The sequence below is a fragment of the Pipra filicauda genome, unplaced genomic scaffold (genome assembly GCF_003945595.2).
Source record: "Pipra filicauda isolate LSUMZ 115617 unplaced genomic scaffold, ASM394559v2 scaffold78_size3787270_pilon, whole genome shotgun sequence".
Taxonomy (NCBI): domain Eukaryota; kingdom Metazoa; phylum Chordata; class Aves; order Passeriformes; family Pipridae; genus Pipra; species Pipra filicauda.
In genome coordinates this window covers 316,004-324,083 of record NW_024104964.1, presented here as the reverse complement: position 1 = coordinate 324,083, position 8,080 = coordinate 316,004, and the positions used below count along the sequence as shown (strand labels likewise).

Genomic DNA, 8,080 nt, shown 5'->3' with positions numbered 1-8,080 from the left:
AAAGCCTTTCAGCTTTTCAGAGGGTGAGAATGCCCTGCTAAGGAAGGCTGAAAAATGCTGGGAGCCTGCCCAGGTCAAAGAGCCCCTTGATTTTGTCTGTGTTCCAGTCCCTGGCTAAAGAAAGGGCAGAACCACCGCAGGTGTTGCTTGCCTTTTCCCTACGAGGTTTTGCCAGGCGCTGGGCCAGCCCGGGCACTGCGGGGGAAGGCCGGCAGTGGCCAAAGCCCGCCGCTTTCCCAGGGCAAGCGTCGCTTGCCAGAGCGCCCCCGAGCGCCGGGCCCTGCCTCACAGTCGCCGCCTGGCGGACACGGCCGGGAGCGGCACTGCAGCCGCGCGCCCCCCCCCCCCTTGGCGAGACCCGCGGCGCCTTTCGCGCGTCCGGGCCTTTCTTCCCTAAAACCTGCCCTTGCCTAGGAAAAGCTGAGCAGTTCACAGAGTTGCTGTTTCCAGCCCAGCTTCCCAAAGGATTTCTCTCTCCCGGCAGCACAGACAGGGTCCCCGAGGCAGCGCAGACCCTCCCCGCGGGGGGGTGTGGTGCGTGTGCAATGCCAGGGCACATCCGAACCCGGCCCTGCGGCGGCACGCAGGTGCAAGTTTCTCCGCAGAGGCGAGAAAGCTGCCCGTCGCTTCCCCTGCCTGCAGGCCCCGCTGGCCGCGGGAGAGGCAGAAGAGCGGCCGCCGCCCCCCCGCCGGGCCCCCGCTTACCCCGGCGACGATCTCCTGCAGAGCCCGACGTCGGATCTGCCGCCGTGGGTCGCTTCCGGGGGGGGGGGGGGAGGCGGCGGCGCAGCCCCGACAGCATCTCCGGGGCACGGCGGGACCGACCGGGAGCGGAGCGGAGCGGGGCGGAACGGGGCGGGAGGACGGCGACCGCGTGGGATCGTCGCGCGTGCGCGGCGCGCCGCGGCGCGAGAGGGGTCTGCCCGCGCCGGTGCCTGCCGCCGCCCGCGAACCTGCCGCCCGCGCCCGGCGCCGCCGAGCGCCCCGCCCCGTCCCCACAGCGGGAAGCGGCGCGGCGAGACGGCGCTGCGGGCGCGGGGCGGGGGTCCGGGTCGCGGCGGAGGTCAGGCAACAGGATAGACGCCTCTCTGAGGCCAGGGCGGGGGCCTCTCGCCGCCATCTTGAGTGTGGCCTCGGCTAAGTTCCGGTCCTGGCGGCGCCATCTTGAGTGTGGCGTCGGGGCGAACTTCCGGGCCGGGGCCGCCATCTTTAGTGTGGTCGTTCCGGTCCTGGCGGCGCCATCTTTACTGTGGGCTTGGCGGACTGCCGGGCCGGGGCCTTGGAGGACTTCCGGTCGCTCTCTACTTCCGGTGACCGAGTTTACCCAAATTACCGGCCCTCCTCGCTAATTTCTGCGCTTTCACCCCAAAAAATCTTCACGTTATTCCCCCCACACACACCCCGCCAGAGACGGGAGACCGCCAGTCCCGCCCTGCCGCCGGAACCGGCCCTTAACTCGAGCGGGGAGCGCTGCACCGCCACGAGAGCCACTGCGCATGCGTCGCCGGTCCCGCTCCTGGCTGCCCTTACTTACCACGTGATCGCCGGCGTCTTGCCAACGACTGCGCACGCGCCGCCGTCGCCACCTTGCCTGCCCCCCCCACCCCGCCGCCCGACCGCCCGGCTTCGCTTTCTTACTGCGGCTCCCCCTCCGCTTTTCCGGCTCCCTGGGGTTCCCCCACCCGCATTTTGGGATCCCCGTCTCACATTTGAGGGGTGATGACCCCGCAATTTACGGGTCGGGGGGCGGGAGGAGAGGAAACGGGGTGCCCAAGAAGGGGTTTCTTTTTTTTTTTCTTTTTCTTTTTTTTTTTCTCTTTTATTTCATTTTCATTTTAATTTCCTTTTTAGTTTTTTTGCCTTTTTTTTTTTAATTTTCTTTTGTTTTTTATGTTTCATTTTTTTATTTCGTTTATTTTTTATTCTCTTTATTTTTCATCTTCTCTCCCAGTGCTCCCCAGTAAACACCCAGTGCTCCCCAACAACCCCCAGGAACACCCAGTGCTCCCCAAAAATTGACCCAAAACCGACCCAAATCACCCCAAAAGCTGACCCAAAACTGACCCCAAAACCTGACCCAAATCATCCCAAAACCTGACCCAAAACTGACCCCAATCACCCCAAACAGTGACCCCAAACTGACCCCAAAACCTGACCCAAATCATCCCAAAACCTGACCCAAAACTCTGCATTTATTTGGCACCATTTCCTCCCAGAAACAACATCTCCGATTTAGTTGATTGCTAAAGCCATCATTTTAAAACCATCTCAGGAATCAAAAGGCACTGGAAAACACACACAAATCATTCCTGCACCCACCAAATCATTAGGAATTGGAACCCCATTCCCTCATCTCTCTCCTTGTGCTTCTTGGCTGGAAAACCTGATGATCCCCGCTGGCTATTTTTAGGCTGCTTTTCTTCCACAGCTCCTTTCCTCCCGGCTGAAACCTCCTGGCACATTCAGGGCTTATCCGGAGGGAAGCCCCTCTGAAGTATTTCCTCCCGTGGCAATTCTGTGGGATGAAGAAGGAAAAAAAGCACGTCAAGAGCTCCTTCTCCCCCCTTCCCTCGCAAACACCCTCCCAGTTTGTCCTTGGCAGCTCCATGCCCCCGGCACCCGCACCCGACGCTTCGGCTCCGCTGGGAAAGGGACAGCAAGTGCACAAGCAAGTTCAGTGCTGGGCAGGGGCTCCCTGGGGAACGGCACTTCAGTGCTTTAGTCCGTGGCCTTTCCTGCTGCCCTCCCTCCCGGAGGCAGAGGATGACCCGGCCCTTGTTTCTCCCACGCTCGCAGACCCAGGTCCTGCTCCTTTGGCCCCACTTTTCTTAGCAGACCCGGCATCATTTCCCAGGGTCCCCAGGAAACTTCTGCACTTGACCCATTGCTGAGTGCAGAGCACAGGGCGAGGGAAGGACAAATTTCTCGGCACCCACCCCCTGGAATTTTCCTTCTCCGCAGCACGCTCCCGTTCCCGCTGTCTCTGGAGGTGCCCGCACGAGTCCTCCTTCTCCCAGCACCTCAGAGAATGTCCTCTTCACCCGGGTCCTGCTTACCGGCGTCCAACAAAACACGCTGACGACATTTTTCAGGATGCCAGTGGAGAGATATTAGAGCACACTGCCCAGGGAAGCTGAGCCTGCCCCATCCCTGCAAGTGTTCCAGGCCGGGCTGGACGGGACTCGCAGCAACCGGGGACAGTGGAAGGTGTCCCTGCCCACGGAAGGCAGGCTGGCCTTTGAAGGTCCCCTTCAAACCAAATCGCTCTGGGATTCCCCTCCAAAATCGCTCCCCAAGAGACACAGCGAGCAAAGCAGAGGGACTGCACTCCCCGCTTTTCTTACCTGCAGGCACACACAGCACAGCACAGCACAGCACGTTGGACAGAAAAGCCACGGGGTTAGTCCTGCCAGAGGCGTCCGGCACACCCACGGCGACCGAAGGAAAACAGGGAGCCTGGGAACACGGAGTAAAAGACACCTTAATTAGGACCACACCGAGCACTAGCCAGGTCATTCCCACAGCTTCACTGTCCCGTCACACAAAAAGCACTCACCGAGGCCTCAGGTAGGATGGCTCCTGCCGCTGACCAGGTGAATACCTCCCTGGAAGCCCGCTCCGCTCCTGCCAGGCACTGGGGCTCACCCAGGGGGGCTTTGCCAAGCATCCAATGGAAATTAAAATTACAGCCTGGGCAAAGGCGCTTCCCGCAGGACCGCTCCTGGCCAAGGCCACCGGTCCGTGCAAGTCAGACCGCTGACCAGCCGGGGGGATTTTCGGGGGCACGCTTCCAGCTTTTATTCTCCAGAAACTCCAGTTCTGTCTGGCACCGCTTGCTTCAGTCTTCCCCTGTTGGAAGAGGTCACTTAAGGCTTTCGAGGGGCCAGACTGCCAAAGCCCGGCCGGTCCATTCCCACGAGGAAAGGTAGCTTTGTCTTGGACAGGATACTGGGGGGGAGACACAAAATAAAAGTTTAATTTAAAACAACTGCCTAGAATAGAAAGCAATTCAAACATAAGGCAGACAAGACTCGTGCAAATCTGAATCCATTTGGCTTCAAAGGAGAATTATTTCCCTCTGCACCTAACAGAATGTCCTCTTCACCCGGGTCCTGCTTACCATCGTTGAACAAAACACGCTGACGACATTTTTCAGGATGCCAGTGCAGAGATATTAGAGCACACTGCCCAGGGAAGCTGAGCCTGCCCCATCCCTGCAAGTGTTCCAGGCCGGGCTGGACGGGACTGGGAGCATCCAGCCGGGGATGAGAGCGGAAGGTGTCCCTGCCCACGGAAGGCAGGCTGGCCTTTGAAGGTCCCCTTCAAACCAAATCGCTCTGGGATTCCCCTCCAAAATCACTCCCCAAGAGACACAGCGAGCAAAGCAGAGGGACTGCACTCCCCGCTTTTCTTACCTGCAGGCACACACAGCACAGCACAGCACGTTGGACAGAAAAGCCACGGGGTTAGTCCTGCCAGAGGCGTCCGGCACACCCACGGCGACCGAAGGGAAAGAGGGAGCCTGGGAACACGGAGTAAAAGACACCTTAATTAGGACCACACCGAGCACTAGCCAGGTCATTCCCACAGACAGCTTCACCGTCCGGTCACACAAAAAGCACTGACCTACCAGGGCCTCAGTTAGGATGGCTCCTGACGCTGACACCTCCGTTTGCCCCGGGGGGTCAAGAAGAACATCCCTGGGAAGAAGTCACCCTGAACAACAAAAAGGCAAAATTAGTGAAGCACGGGGGCCTCTTCTGACTAGATTGCCACCAGCATTCCATAGCAAATGCCACGACTATTCTGTTACAGACGAGAAAACCCTGTACTCCCAAACAAACAGCCAGGAGGTTTATGGGCACGCCTGAAAATTTCCTGTGAGGAGCTTTTTGTAACTAAGGAGCAGGTGCTATCTTGAGTTGAAGGCATCGATTTGACAGACACTTAGTACAGCAAACTCTTCAGCAGAGCAATTAATTGCTGCCTGTTTGAACAGTAGGGGAGAGAAAATGACAGTCTAACAGAAGACAAGAAAAGCAGAACTGGAATCAGCAGCCTTTTCTTCCATCTCTCCCGAGAAAGTCGTGTTTCTCTGTTCTAACAATTCTATGCCCTTTTCTACATGAAACTTACACCAAGGCTGAAAAAACAACTAGAAAACACGGAGAGAAGCTTTTCAGAATTTCACGTGATTTTCCCAACCCGATCCCAGAAAAGCAGAACTGGGTAGAATGGACTCACCTCGAGGCCTTTGGTCTTTTTTTCCATAAGCTTCGTCACCTGATTGAAAAAGCAGAGTAGACTCGGTATTTAGGCTCACAACAGGAAAACTTCCCCTTCGTTTCCTAAAAGAAAGGACATTAATCTGCACAGCTGCAGGCGCGTCTCCAGCTGTTAAAGCCTTTCAGCTTTTCAGAGGGTGAGAATGCCCTGCTAAGGAAGGCTGAAAAATGCTGGGAGCCTGCCCAGGTCAAAGAGCCCCTTGATTTTGTCTGTGTTCCAGTCCCTGGCTAAAGAAAGGGCAGAACCACCGCAGGTGTTGCTTGCCTTTTCCCTACGAGGTTTTGCCAGGCGCTGGGCCAGCCCGGGCACTGCGGGGGAAGGCCGGCAGTGGCCAAAGCCCGCCGCTTTCCCAGGGCAAGCGTCGCTTGCCAGAGCGCCCCCGAGCGCCGGGCCCTGCCTCACAGTCGCCGCCTGGCGGACACGGCCGGGAGCGGCACTGCAGCTGCAGCGCGCCCCCCCCCCCCTTGGCGAGACCCGCGGCGCCTTTCGCGCGTCCGGGCCTTTCTTCCCTAAAACCTGCCCTTGCCTAGGAAAAGCTGAGCAGTTCACAGAGTTGCTGTTTCCAGCCCAGCTTCCCAAAGGATTTCTCTCTCCCGGCAGCACAGACAGGGTCCCCGAGGCAGCGCAGACCCTCCCCGCGGGGGGGTGTGGTGCGTGTGCAATGCCAGGGCACATCCGAACCCGGCCCTGCGGCGGCACGCAGGTGCAAGTTTCTCCGCAGAGGCGAGAAAGCTGCCCGTCGCTTCCCCTGCCTGCAGGCCCCGCTGGCCGCGGGAGAGGCAGAAGAGCGGCCGCCGCCCCCCCGCCGGGCCCCCGCTTACCCCGGCGACGATCTCCTGCAGAGCCCGACGTCGGATCTGCCGCCGTGGGTCGCTTCCGGGGGGGGGGGGAGGCGGCGGCGCAGCCCCGACAGCATCTCCGGGGCACGGCGGGACCGACCGGGAGCGGAGCGGAGCGGGGCGGGGCGGAACGGGGCGGGAGGACGGCGACCGCGTGGGATCGTCGCGCGTGCGCGGCGCGGCGCGGCGCGAGAGGGGTCTGCCCGCGCCGGTGCCTGCCGCCGCCCGCGAACCTGCCGCCCGCGCCCGGCGCCGCCGAGCGCCCCGCCCCGTCCCCACAGCGGGAAGCGGCGCGGCGAGACGGCGCTGCGGGCGCGGGGCGGGGGTCCGGGTCGCGGCGGAGGTCAGGCAACAGGATAGACGCCTCTCTGAGGCCAGGGCGGGGGCCTCTCGCCGCCATCTTGAGTGTGGCCTCGGCTAAGTTCCGGTCCTGGCGGCGCCATCTTGAGTGTGGCGTCGGGGCGAACTTCCGGGCCGGGGCCGCCATCTTTAGTGTGGTCGTTCCGGTCCTGGCGGCGCCATCTTTACTGTGGGCTTGGCGGACTGCCGGGCCGGGGCCTTGGAGGACTTCCGGTCGCTCTCTACTTCCGGTGACCGAGTTTACCCAAATTACCGGCCCTCCTCGCTAATTTCTGCGCTTTCACCCCAAAAAATCTTCACGTTATTCCCCCCACACACACCCCGCCAGAGACGGGAGACCGCCAGTCCCGCCCTGCCGCCGGAACCGGCCCTTAACTCGAGCGGGGAGCGCTGCACCGCCACGAGAGCCACTGCGCATGCGTCGCCGGTCCCGCTCCTGGCTGCCCTTACTTACCACGTGATCGCCGGCGTCTTGCCAACGACTGCGCACGCGCCGCCGTCGCCACCTTGCCTGCCCCCCCCCACCCCGCCGCCCGACCGCCCGGCTTCGCTTTCTTACTGCGGCTCCCCCTCCGCTTTTTCGGCTCCCTGGGGTTCCCCCACCCGCATTTTGGGATCCCCGTCTCACATTTGAGGGGTGATGACCCCGCAATTTACGGGTCGGGGGGCGGGAGGAGAGGAAACGGGGTGCCCAAGAAGGGGTTTCTTTTTTTTTTTCTTTTTTTTTTTTCTCTTTTATTTCATTTTCATTTTATTTCCTTTTTAGTTTTTTTGCCTTTTTTTTTTTTTAATTTTCTTTTGTTTTTTATGTTTCATTTTTTTATTTCGTTTATTTTTTATTCTCTTTATTTTTCATCTTCTCTCCCAGTGCTCCCCAGTAAACACCCAGTGCTCCCCAACAACCCCCAGGAACACCCAGTGCTCCCCAAAAATTGACCCAAAACCGACCCAAATCACCCCAAAAGCTGACCCAAAACTGACCCCAAAACCTGACCCAAATCATCCCAAAACCTGACCCAAAACTGACCCCAAAACTGACCCCAAATCATCCCAAAACCTGACCCAAAACTCTGCATTTATTTGGCACCATTTCCTCCCAGAAACAACATCTCCGATTTAGTTGATTGCTAAAGCCATCATTTTAAAACCATCTCAGGAATCAAAAGGCACTGGAAAACACACACAAATCATTCCTGCACCCACCAAATCATTAGGAATTGGAACCCCATTCCCTCATCTCTCTCCTTGTGCTTCTTGGCTGGAAAACCTGATGATCCCCGCTGGCTATTTTTAGGCTGCTTTTCTTCCACAGCTCCTTTCCTCCCGGCTGAAACCTCCTGGCACATTCAGGGCTTATCCGGAGGGAAGCCCCTCTGAAGTATTTCCTCCCGTGGCAATTCTGTGGGATGAAGAAGGAAAAAAAGCACGTCAAGAGCTCCTTCTCCCCCCTTCCCTCGCAAACACCCTCCCAGTTTGTCCTTGGCAGCTCCATGCCCCCGGCACCCGCACCCGACGCTTCGGCTCTGGGAAAGGGACAGCAAGTGCACAAGCAAGTTCAGTGCTGGGCAGGGGCCCCCTGGGGAACGGCACTTCAG

General features: G+C 59.2%; 1 long non-coding RNA gene across 2 annotated transcripts; it reads right to left on the bottom strand.

Annotated features, from left to right (window-relative positions):
- Nucleotides 1-4,477: 4,477 nt before the first annotated feature.
- LOC120324968 lies at nt 4,478-6,211 on the bottom strand. 2 transcript variants are annotated; one of them, XR_005566709.1, is made up of 4 exons: nt 6,108-6,211; nt 5,245-5,283; nt 4,631-4,716; nt 4,478-4,522 (listed from the first exon to the last, which is right to left on the bottom strand). It is a non-coding gene; the product is annotated as an uncharacterized LOC120324968 (long non-coding RNA). The 2 variants fall into 2 exon arrangements; XR_005566710.1 differs by having other exon boundaries at nt 4,482-4,522; nt 4,627-4,716.
- Between the last annotated feature and the right edge of the window lie 1,869 nt (nt 6,212-8,080).